General features: G+C 49.6%; 1 protein-coding gene across 3 annotated transcripts in view; it reads right to left on the reverse strand.

Annotated features, from left to right (window-relative positions):
• Nucleotides 1-12,500, reverse strand: part of LOC106575434 (phospholipase D1) — a 39,573-nt gene that overhangs the window by 19,277 nt on the left and 7,796 nt on the right. The window contains exon 1 of one of the 3 annotated variants that reach the window (XM_045698961.2): nt 6,012-6,223. The exons of the other annotated variants lie outside the window; for them this stretch is intronic. The gene's annotated coding sequence lies outside the window, so the exon portion shown is untranslated. Of the gene's footprint in view, nt 1-6,011; nt 6,224-12,500 lie in introns of those variants that run through there. 3 annotated transcript variants of the gene reach the window in all.

Below are 12,500 nucleotides of genomic sequence, written 5' to 3' on the forward strand. Positions count from 1 at the left end.
GGTGATGTCATCTCTGGTCAGAAGTCTAGAAAGTTCTCTGAGGTAATTCAAGGCCTGCGTGCACACACACTCACACACACACCTTTGACTGTAAAACTCTTTTGGTTTACGACAGTGTCTGACTCTTAGTGTGTGGTAGCATGTTGAGTCTTGTTTTGTGTGTGTTACGCTGTCATGATGACGTCTGTGTGTGTCAGTGAGTTCTGACTGGCCTCAGAAAACCTTCAGATAAACTTCTAGACTAGTGTGTTGTATTTGGTGAGTTTGTGTCATATTTGTATTTGTATTTATGAGGGATCCCCATTACTTCCTGCCAAGGCAGCAGCTACTCTTCCTGGGGTACAAACAAGTTAAGGCACTTCCATCACACATAAAACTAAAGATCAAACATTATTACACCACTGCATATCTACAATACAAAATGAAGAGATCATTAGCGTATTAAGCATGCCCTGAATGATAACACACACGGTGTGTGAAGCTGTGTGTGTGTGATTTATGTCAGTGGGGCATCACCCACCCTAGTGTCTTGGGTTTCCGCCCACTATAGCGATGACCTAGAGGTCAGCCGTAGCACGGCACAGTGTGTGTGTGTCTGTGTGTTTGAATTTTAGTTCTCTCTCTCTCTTTCTGTCGCTCTCTCTCTCTGTGACACACACACGGACACAAACACACACACGACACTTTACGTCTCACCCGAGGCCTCTGTCATATCCCAGTGGAACGGAATGGTCAAACCTCAGGCAGTACTGGAATGACTGGGTTCAGAGAAAGAGAGGGGGGGGTGATAGAGAGATTGTCACGTCGTGACCAGTAAAGAGGTTATTTGTTATTGTAGTTTGGTCAGGACGTGGCAGGGGGTGTTTGTTTAATGTGTTTCGGGGTTTGTTGGGCAATGTTCTATGTTAGTCTATTTCTATATCTGTGTCTAGTTTATCTATTTCTATGATTAGTTTATTGGTTTGACCTTCAACTGGAGGCAGCTGTTTCTCGTTGCCTCTAATTGATGGTCCTATTTAGTAGGGGTGTTTTTTCATGGGTTTTTGTGGGTAGTTGTTCCGTGTTTAGCGTTTAGCCTGACAGGACTGTCTTCGTCATCATTGTTTGTTATTTTGTTTTGTGTTCACCGTCCTTCAATAAAAGAAGATGAGTTCACACATTCCCGCTGCGCCTTGGTTCCATCTTTACGATGAACGTGACAGAACTACCCACCACCAACGGACCAAGCAGCGGAGGAAGGAGCAGCAGAGGGATTTGGAGTCGTAGACATGGGAGGAAATTTTGGACGGGGCAGGACCATGGCACCAGGCTGGGGAATACCGACGCCCTAAGGAGGAGCTGGAGGCAGCCAAGGCGGAGCGGCGCGTTACGAGGCATTATATGCGCCGATTGGCAACTGCGAGAGGCAGCCCCAATAAAAAAAATGGGGGGGGGGGGGGCACACGGGGAGTGTGGCTAGGTCAGGCAATAGACCTGAGCCAACTCCCCGTGCTTATTATGGGGAGCAGCGGATCAGAAGAGCGCCGGTCTATGCGGAAGTGCGCACGATCTCGCCCATGCGCACGCACAGTCCGGTGCGAGTGATTCCAGCCCCTCGCAAGTGCCGTGCTAGAGTGGGCATCCAGCCAGGTAGGAGTATGCCTGCGCAATACATCTGGCCACCAGTACGTCTCCTAGGCCCAGGCTACCCTGCGCCTGCTCTACGCATGGCAGCCATCAGGCCTCTGCACAGCTCAGTTCGCCCTGTGCCAGCACTCCGCCCGTGCAGGGCTACTGTTACCACCCAGCCAGGACGGGTTGTGCAGGCTGTGCGCTCCAGATCTCCAGTGCTTGTTCATGGCCCGGTGTATCCAGTTCCTGCTCCTCGCACTAGCCCTGAGGTGCGTGTCTCTAGTCTGGCGCCTCCAAAGCCAGCACCATGCATCAGGCCTCCAGTGCGTCAGCCCAGTCCAGTAGGTCCTGTTCCTGCTCCTCGCACTAGCCTTGAGGTGCGTGTCTCCAGTTTGGTACCTCCAGTACCAGCCCCACGCACTAGGCCTCCAGTGCGTCAGCCCAGTCTAGTTTGTCCTGCTCCTGCTCCTCGCACTAGCCTTGAGGTGCGTGTTACCAGTCTGGCGCCTCCAAAGCCAGCCCCACGCACTAGGCCCGTAGTGCGCCTGTCCAGTCCAGAGCTTCCGGAGACAGTTCCCTGTCCAGAGCTTCCGGAGACAGTTCCCCGTCCAGAGCTTCTGGCGACAGTTCCCCGTCCAGAGCTTCCGGCGACAGTTCCCCGTCTAGAGCTTCCGGCGACAGTTCCCCGTCTAGAGCTTCCGGCGACAGTTCCCCGTCCAGTACTTCCAGCCCACAGTCCGGAGCCTGCAGAGACGGCCCACAGTCCGGAGCCTGCAGAGACGGCCCACAGTCCGGAGCCTGCAGAGACGGCCCACAGTCCGGAGCCTGCAGAGACGGCCCACAGTCCGGAGCCTGCAGAGACGGCCCACAGCCCGGAGCCTGCGCAGCCAGAGTCGCCCTACAGTCCGGAACCAGCGCAGCCGGAGTCGCCCTACAGTCCGGAACAGACGCTCCCAGAGTCGCCCTCCTGTCCGGAGCTCCCAGAGTCGCCCTCCAGTCCGGAGCTCCCAGAGTCGCCCTCCAGTCCGGAGCTCCCAGAGTCGCCCTCCAGTCCGGAGCTCCCAGAGTCGCCCTCCAGTCCGGAGCTCCCAGAGTCGCCCTCCAGTCCGGAGCTCCCCAGTGACGTGCATCAGCCCGAGGTCTCCAGCGACGCGCATCAGCCCGAGGTCTCCAGCGACGCGCATCAGCCCGAGGTCTCCAGCTACGCGCATCAGCCCGAGGTCTCCAGCGACGCGCATCAGCCCGAGGTTTCCAGCGACGCGCATCAGCCCGAGGTCTCCAGCGACGCGCCTTAGCCCTGAGCCTTCAGGGGGGGGGGGGGTGGACAGGTTAGGTTGGGGACTAAGGCCAGAGCCTGAGCCACCTCCATAGTAGCAGGATTGGGGAGGGGGGGTGTAGCACAAGAACCGTCGGTGACGGTGGCCACCCTCCCTTCCCTCCCTTAAGTTTGGGATTCTTTTTGTTTTGGGGTTTATTTTTGTGTTTATTTTTGTTTGAGGTGCATCCGGGGTCTACACCTTTGGGGGGGGGGGGGGGGGGTGCTGTCACGTCCTGACCAGTAAAGAGGTTATTTGTTATTGTAGTTTGGTCAGGACGTGGCAGGGGGTGTTTGTTCAATGTGTTTCGGGGTTTGTTTGGGCAATGTTCTATGTTAGTCTATTTCTATATCTGTGTCTAGTTTATCTATTTCTATGATTAGTTTATTGGTTTGACCTTCAACTGGAGGCAGCTGTTTCTCGTTGCCTCCTTCCGTGTTTAGCGTTTAGCCTGACAGGACTGTCATCGTCGTCATTGTTTGTTATTTTGTTTTGTGTTCACCGTCCTTCAATAAAAGAAGATGAGTTCACACATTCCCGCTGCGCCTTGGTTCCATCTTTTTTTTGGCAAATAGCAGAAAACTATAAATACCAGCCTCTCTATGTCGCCAATCATTCTTCTTCCTTATTTTTCTATTCGTTTTTGATAAATTGTTTCCCACATCCACATCCAACAGTTTTCCCAGGGACCGGATACTAACATGTCTTGGGATCTGAATGGGTAACACTAGGTTATCATCAGGACAGTTAAAACACCACACACCATAAAGATAAGTGAGAAAAGATTTGTGGACACAACATGGCATTTACAGTCAATGTGGTGCCAACCTCCGCCTAGCACAGATGACAGAGAGAGAGAGAGAGAGGTCTGTGACACCTCTGTCTCTGCCTACACTAAAGCTGTTTATTATCTAATCATTTAAACACTGGAGAAAGAGAGAGCGAGAGAGTGAGAGAGAGAGACAGAGAGGGAGAGAGAGAGAAAGAAAGAGAGAGAGAGAGACAGAGCGGGAGAGAGAGAGAAAGAGAGGGAGGGAGAGTGAGAGTAATCGTCATTATCACCAGAGCGGAGTCCTGCTGGCTGTAACACAAGGCTTCATTGTACTCCTTTGAAGGAACACATCTTTCCAACGCAATCACACACACACACACACACACGCACGCACACACACACACACACACACACACACACACACACACACACACACACACACACACACACACACACACACACACACACACACACACACACACACACACACACACACACACACACACACACACACACACACACACAGTATTCTACTGTCCAGCAGGTGGTTTGAGTTTACATGTTGGCTTGATCTCTGTGAGCTCAAACCACCTGTGTGTGTGGGTGAGTGCGTGTGGGGACCTGAAATCGCCAAAAGTCCCCACAAAGATTGTAAAACAAGGAAAATTCTCCCTCGTGGGGACATTTCCCACGTCCCCATGAGGACAATGACTATGTGAATCTTAGGGGTTAGGAGTTAGGGGTTAGGGAAAATAGGATTTTGAATGCACAAGGATGTGGATGTGTGTGTGTGTGTGTGTGTGTGTGTGTGTGTGTGTGTGTGTGTGTGTGTGTGTGTGTGTGTGTGTGTGTGTGTGGTGTGTGTGTGTGTGTGTGTGTGTGTGGGAATGAGAGCATGCACCGTTTCATAATTTTATCCAAATGTTGACAGTGACTGTTACAGTTTTCCTATTTGGATGAATGACTGATCAAATATAACGACTGATCAAATATAACGACTGATCAAATATAATGACTGATCAAATATAATGACTGATCAAATATAATGACTGATCAAATATAACGACAGATCAAATATAATGACTGATCAAATATAATGACTGATCAAATATAATGACTGATCAAATATAATGACTGATCAAATATAACGACTGATCAAATATAATGACTGATCAAATATAACGACAGATCAAATATAATGACTGATCAAATATAATGACTGATTAAATATAATGACTGATCAAATATAACAACTGATCAACTATAACGACTGATCAAATATAATGACTGATCAAATATAACGACTGATCAAATATAATGACTGATCAAATATAACGACTGATCAAATATAACGACTGATCAAATATAATGATATCGAACATTTATTTACCCTTTTTTTAACTAGGCAAGTCAGTTAAGAACAAATTCTTATTTTCAATGACAGCCTAGGAACAGTGGGTTAACTGCCTTGTTCAGGGGCAGAACGATAGATTTTTACCTTGTCAGCTCGGGGATTCTATCTAGCAACCTTTCGGTTACTGGCCCAACGCTCTAATCACTAGGCTACCTGCCACCCCTGAAACATAATGACTGACTAAATATAATGACTGATCAAATATAATGACTGATTAAATATAGTGATTGATCAAACATAATGACTGATTAAATATAATGACTGATCAAACATACTGACTGATAAAACTAGACAGAATGACAAGACAGAGAGCTAGTCAGTACAGTCAGAGGCTTCTAACTGCCCCACCATAGTTAATATGTATTCAGGAACAGGATGTGTAGAGCAGAGAGAGGGAGACAGAGGTCATAAAACTCAGCTATGATTGTTTTGTTAGGAGAGGAGCCCAGCAGAACTGTGTCATGTCTTATATCGCCTATAACAACAAAGAGACTTGGTGTACCGGTAGTCTTTGAAACGTTGAATCTGTTCTACAAATGTGGCAAATAACAACGTTACCAATAAAGACAGCACATGCACTGGTGAGGAGAAAATAAGAGGGAGGAAAGGCGAGAAAGAGAGGGAGAGTGAGAGAGCAGTAGGGTGAGGAGAAGGGGATATGAACGAGGGAGTGAGTTGAAGGAAATGGAGAGGGAGGAAAAGGAGAGAGGGAGAGAACAGTAACTGTTCAGCTAGCGAGGGACAGTCAGCCAGACATTTCAAAAGCAGCAACAAGCTTTCACAACATGGTGGTAGACAGAGAGCCAATGTACACACACACACACTACTTCTCCATTGGAACAATATAGAACAGAGTGACAGAGAGAGAGCGAGAGAGAGAAAGAAAAACTTTACTGACCTGCTCTTGTACACTCGCTGTCCTCATTTTGATTTGTCCCTCTTCTAGACTACTGAGTAGACTAAACACACACACATTTGCACACACTACAAACACACACACACTCTACACACCCTATACACACTAAGTGTACTATTCCTCTTGTATAACAGAGTGTATGTGAACGAATGTACTGTGGAAACAACTCCTCGAAGAAAATTCCTCAAGAGAGGAGGGGCTACCAAACTCTAAACCAATCAGCTGTGTTGAAACAGTCATACCCTCCCCCTGGGTTCTCTCATTGGGGGAATCTGCTGGAATCTGAGCTGAGTTGGAGGGCTTTGGGTAAGGGGAGGGATTAGAGGAGAGATATAAAAAAAAAATCTAAGACTGACAGCCTACAGGAAGGAGGTCAGAGACCTGGCATTGTGCTGCCAGGACAACAACCTCTTCCTCAACGTCAGCAAGACAAAGGAGCTGATCGTGGACTACAGGAAACGGAGGGCCGAACACACCCCCATCCACATCGATGGGGCTGTAGTGGGGCGCTTCAAATTCCTTGGTGAGAGAGCTTCAAATTCCTTGGTGTCCACATCACTAAGGAATTATCATGGTCCACACACACTAACACAGTCGTGACGAGGGCACAACAACACCTCTTCCCCCTCAGGAGGTTGAAAAGATTTGGCATGGGCCCTCAGATCTTCAAAAATGTATACAGCTGCACCATTGAGAACATCTTGATTGGCTGCATCACCGCTTGGTATGGCAACTGCTTGGCAACCGACCGCAAGGCTTGAGAAAATCTTATAGGAAGAATGGGGGGGGGGAATTATAATAATCCAGATGTGCAAAGATGATACAGACATACCCAAGATGACTCAAAGCTGTAATCACGATGGCGCCGACAGAGATGGTCGCCTCGCTTCAGGTCCTTAGAAAACTATGCAGTTATTTGTTTTTCTATGTATTATTTGTTATATTGTTAGCCCAGAAAATATCAAGTGTTATTACATACAGCCGGGAATAACTATTGGATATAAAAGCGATGTCAATTTACAATCATTACGACCAGGTATACGTCTTTCCTGAAGCGGATCCTTTGTTCAGACCTCCACCCTGGACATGCGATCTTATCCCAGAGGCCGACCCAAAACAACATGGTCGCCGCAGGAGAGGCAGATGGAGCGGCCTACTGGTCAGACTCAGAAGGTGAGCACACCATCCACCGCTTCCGAGCATATTACTTGCCAATGTCCAATCTCTAGATAACAAGGTGGATGAAATTAGGGCACGAGTTGCCTTCCAGAGAGACATCAGAGATCGTAACATTCTCTGTTTAACAGAAACATAGCTCACTCAGGATACGTTATCATAGTCGGTACAGCCACCCGGTTTCTTCACGCATCGCGCTGACAGAAACAAACATCTCTCTGGTAAGAAGAAGGGCGGGGGTGTATGCCTTATGATTAACGACTCATGGTATAATCACAACAACATACAGGAACTCAAGTCCTTTTGTTCACCTGACCTATAATTCCTTACAATCAAATGCCGACCGCATTATCTTCCAAGAGAATTCTCTTCGATTATAGTCACAGCTGTGTATATCCCCCCCACCCCCAAGCAGATACCTCGTCGGCCCTGAAAGATCTTCACTGGACTCTATGTAAACTGGAAACCATACATACTGAGGCTGCATTTATTGTAGCTGGGGATTTTAATAAAGCTAACCTAAGAGCAATAATCCCAAATTCTATCAGCATATCAAATGCACAAGCTGGCAGAATTCAGGATCATTGCTACTGGAACTTATGCGATACATACAAAGCCCTCCCGCGCCCTGCCTTCGGCAAATCTGACCATGAATCCATTTTGGTGCTCCCAGCCTATAGACAGAAACTGAAACAGGAAACGCCGGTGCTCAGGTCAATACCATGCCGGTCTGACCAATCGGATTCCAAGCTTCACGATTGCTTCGATCACGTGGACTGGGATATGTTCCGGATAGCCTCAGACAACAACATTGATGTACAGTATACGCTGACTCGGTGAGCGAGTTTATTAGCAAGTGCATCGGAGATGTCGTACCCGCTGTGACTATTAAAACCTTCCCTAACCAGAAACCGTGGATTAATGGCAGCATTCATGCAAAACTGAAAGTGCGAACCACCGCTTTTAATCATGGCAAGGCGTCCGGAAACATGACCGAATACAAACAGTGTAGCTATTCCCGACGCAAGGCAATCAAACAAGCAAAGCATTAGTATAGAGACAAAGTAGAGTCGCAATTCAACGGCTCAAACATGTCAGGGTCTACAGTCAATCATGGATTACAAAAAGAAAACCAGCCCCATCACGGACATCGACGTCTTGCTCCCAGACAAATTAAACAACTTCTTTGCTCGCTTTGAGGACAATACAGTGCCACTGACACGGCCCGCTACCAAAGCTTGTGGGCTCTCCTTCTCCGTGGCCAATGTGAGTAAACTATTTAAACGTGTTAACCCTCGCAAGGCTGCCTGCCCAGACGGCATCCCTAGCTGCGTCCTCAGAGCATGCGCAGCTAGGGATGGGGGAGGCAGAAGGACAGATGACATATTCAACCAATCCCTATCCCAATCTGTTATCGCCACATCCTTCAAGATGGCCACCATTGTTCCTGTTCCCAAGAAAGCTAAGGGAACTGAACTAAATGACTATAGCCCCATTGTACTCACTTCTGTCATCATGAAGTGCTTTGACAGACTAGTCAAGGATCATATCACCTCCACCCTACCTGATACCCTTGACCCACTCCAATTTGCTTACCGCCCCAATAGGTCCACTGACGATGCAATCACCATCACACTGCACACTACCCTATCCCATCTGGACAAGAAGAATAACTATGTAAGAATGCTGTTCATTGACTACAGCTCAGCATTTAACACCATAGTACCCTCCAAACTCGTCATTAAACTCGAGACCCTGGTTCTCGAACCCACCCTGTGCAACTGGGTCCTGGACTTTCTGACGGGCCGCCCCCAGGTGGTGAAGGAAGGAAACAACATCTCCACCCCGCTGATCCTCAACACTGGGGCCCCACAAGGGTGCATTCTCAGCCCTCTCCTGTACTCCCTGTTCACCCATGACTGAGTGGCCATGCACACTTCCAACTCAATCATCAAGTTTGCAGACGACACTACAGTGGTAGGGCTGATTACCAACAACAGGGGTGTTGGTAAGGCCAAATGGCATGACCAGATACTCATAGTGACCGCTGGCCATGTTGAAGGCTGAAGGCAGTCTTCCACTCGTCCTCTTCCCGTATACGCACCAGGTGGTAGGTGTTCTGTAGGTCCAGCTAGGAGAACACTGTGAAACCCTGGAGTGGCTCGATGGCCGAGGAGATGAGGGGTAGCGGGTAGCGTTTCTTCACCGTGATGTCCTTGAGACCCCGGTAGTTGATGCACTGGCACACGGTTTTGTCCTCCTTCTCCACAAAGAAGAACCCTGCGCCAGCGGGGGAGGCAGAAGGACAGATGAACACTGCAGCTAGGGAGTTCTCAATGTAAGTCTCCATAGCCTTGGTCTCCAGACCCGACAGAGAGTACCGTCGTCCCCGGGGCGGAGGTGCCTGGGAGAAGGTCAATCCCGCAGTTATATGGTTGGTGCGGCAGAAGCGAAGTGGCCGGGCCTTACTGAAGGTCCTGGTACTCTGTGGGAATGGTGGAGAGGTCCGGGGCAACTTCCGAGCCCCCGGGAAGATGTCCCTGGGCAGGCTGCGCTGACTTCAGGCAATGGGCGTGGCAGAACGGGTTCCAGCCCATGATGGCACCAGCAGACCAGTCAATGAGGGGATTGTGTCGCTGGAGCCATGAGAATCCCAATACCACGGGAACGTGAGGAGACTTAATGAGCAGGAATTGGATCATCTCGCTGTGGTTCCCTGACACACATAGGTCGATGAGGGTGGTATTGTGGGTTACCTGGCCTATAGAGCACCCATCCAGTGCTCTAACGTCCATCGGAATGGAGAGGGGCTGAGTGGGGATGTTCAGCTCAGAAGCCAGGGTAGCGTCCATAAAACTCTCATCGGCCCCAGAGTCGATGAGTACCCGGAAAGATTTCGACTGGTTCCCCAACAGCAAAATGGCATGAAAAGGGATGCGAGTAAGGGGAGAGGAAAAGTTCTCCATATGACCCACCAGAGTACTCGCTCCTACCGGTGAGCCTGGTCTTTTAGTGGACAGGTGGAGACAAAATGACCAGTAGTCCCTCAATACAGGCAACTCTTAGTGTGAAGCCTGTATAGCCCTTCAGCTGGAGACAGCCTAGCTCTGCCTAGTTGCATCAGCTCGGGAAGAGGTGAATCGGGAGTCTTCGGAGACTCTTGGGGGAACTCGGGTAGCCTCGGGTTCTCTCGGCAACAGAGCCGTCTGGGACTTCCGGGATGACTCGGAGGTGAGGTGGAATCCTTGAACGGGTGAGTGAAACCGAATCTCCTCTACTTCCTACATTCCCGTAGTCGCCCGTCAATCCGAATGGTCAAGGCTATGAACGAGTCAAGATATGTCTGTAGTTCCCGGGCTGCAAGCACGTCCTTTACTTCCTCCGATACTCCATGCAGGAACATGTCGTGCAGTGCTTCTGGGTTCAAGGCACTCTCAGCTGCCAACGTGCAGAAATCCACCGCATAGTCTGCATCACTGCGGGAGTCTTGCCAAAGCTGGAGTAACTTCCGGGCAGCCTCTTTCCCGGACAATGGAGCATCGAAAACTTTCTTTGCCTCCACCACAAAGTCCTCCAGACTGAAGCATACGGCCGGCCGACTGTTGTTCCCATACTGCCGTAGCCCAGGCGAGAGCTCTCCCGTGATGAGGTGCCCTATGTTAGAGCGTTCCGAGGGGAAGGAGAAGTTGCTGCAGCTCGATGATGAGGAAACACTGAGCGAGAAACGCCCGACAGGTGCCCGACTCTCCATCGAAGCATTCCAGGGGAGGTAAGCAAGGTTCCCGGGAAACCGGGGTGACCGGGGAGGTGGCGCTGCTAACAGCCGGGTTACTGGGGGGCTGGGAGTTTACCGTCATGGTAGGCTGCCTAACAGACAACGCGCGGAATTGCTCCAGCAATGTGTTCAACACTTGGACATGGAGTTCGGCCAAGGTCTGGAACCCTTCCATAAGACCACGAAGCAACTCCTTGTGCCTTCCAATGGTGTCTCCTTGGGAGGAGATGGCGTTGCGGAACTGGTCCGAGTCTGCTGGGTCAGTCATGGCCAGTTTGTACTATCACGTTTCAGATAAGACCCAGATGCAGACAGTGTCGAATTAATACAAGTTTATTACCAGTACAAGGGCAGGCAAAACAACAGGTCAAGGGCAGGCAGAGGTCAGTAATCCAGATAGGGTGCAAAAGGTCCAGAACAGCAGGCAGTCTCAGGGTCAGAGCAGGCAGGGGTCAATAATCCAGTGTGGTGTGGCAAGGTACAGAACGGCAGGCAGGCTCAGGGTCAGGGCAGGCAGAATGGTCAAAACTGGGAAAAACTAGAAAACAGGAACTAGAACAGACAGGAGCAAGGGGGAAAACTCTGGTAGGTTTCACGAAACAAAACGAACTGGCAACAGACAAACAGAGAACACGGGTATAAATACACTGGGGATAATGGGGAAGATTGGAGACGCCCGGAGGGGGGTGGATACAAGCGCAAAGACAGGTGAAACAGATCAGGGTGTGACAGGGTGAGAAAATAAAACTATTTAATCCATTTTGATTTCAGGCTGTAACACAACAAAATGTGGAATAAGTTAAGGGGTATGAACACTTTCTTGTCTCCATTTTCCCCATTAACCCCTGTGCATTTATACCTGTGTTTTATGTTTGTCTGTTGCCAGTTCATCTTGTCTCGTCAAGCGTACCAGTGTGTTTTTTTCCCATACTCCTGTTCTCTCTAGTCCCTGTTTTCTTGTCCTTCCGGTTCTGCCCTATTCTTCCTGTCCTGACCCCGAGCCTGCTTGCCGTCCTGTACCTATCTGACTCTGACCTGGTTTGCTAACTTCTGCCTGTCCTGACCTTGAGCCTGCCTGCCACCCTGTACCTATCAGACTCAGACCTGGTTACGAACCTCTGCCTGTCCTTGCCCTGCCCTTTGCCTGCCTCCTGTGGTTTTAATAAACTACTCTGTATATTGAACCTTCCGTCTCCTGTGTCTGCATCTGGGTCATGTCCTGATTCGTGTTAGTACGAACTGGCCATGACTGACCCAGGAGACTCGGACCAGCTCCGCAGTGCCGTCTCCTCCCAAGGAGCCATCATTGGGAGACACGAGGAGTTACTTCAAGGTTTTATGGAAGGATTCCAGACCTTGGCAGAACGCCATGACCGTGCCTTGAATACATTGCTGGAGCAATTCTGCAGATTGTCTGTTAGGCAACCAGCCACGATGGTAACCTCCCAGTCCCTCAGTAACCCTGCTGTCAGCAGCGCGTCTCGACACGTTCCTTCATGCTCATCAAGTCTACTCAGGTA

Source organism: Salmo salar, chromosome 17, assembly GCF_965601325.2.
Source record: "Salmo salar chromosome 17, fSalSal1, whole genome shotgun sequence".
In the NCBI taxonomy this organism is placed as follows: domain Eukaryota; kingdom Metazoa; phylum Chordata; class Actinopteri; order Salmoniformes; family Salmonidae; genus Salmo; species Salmo salar.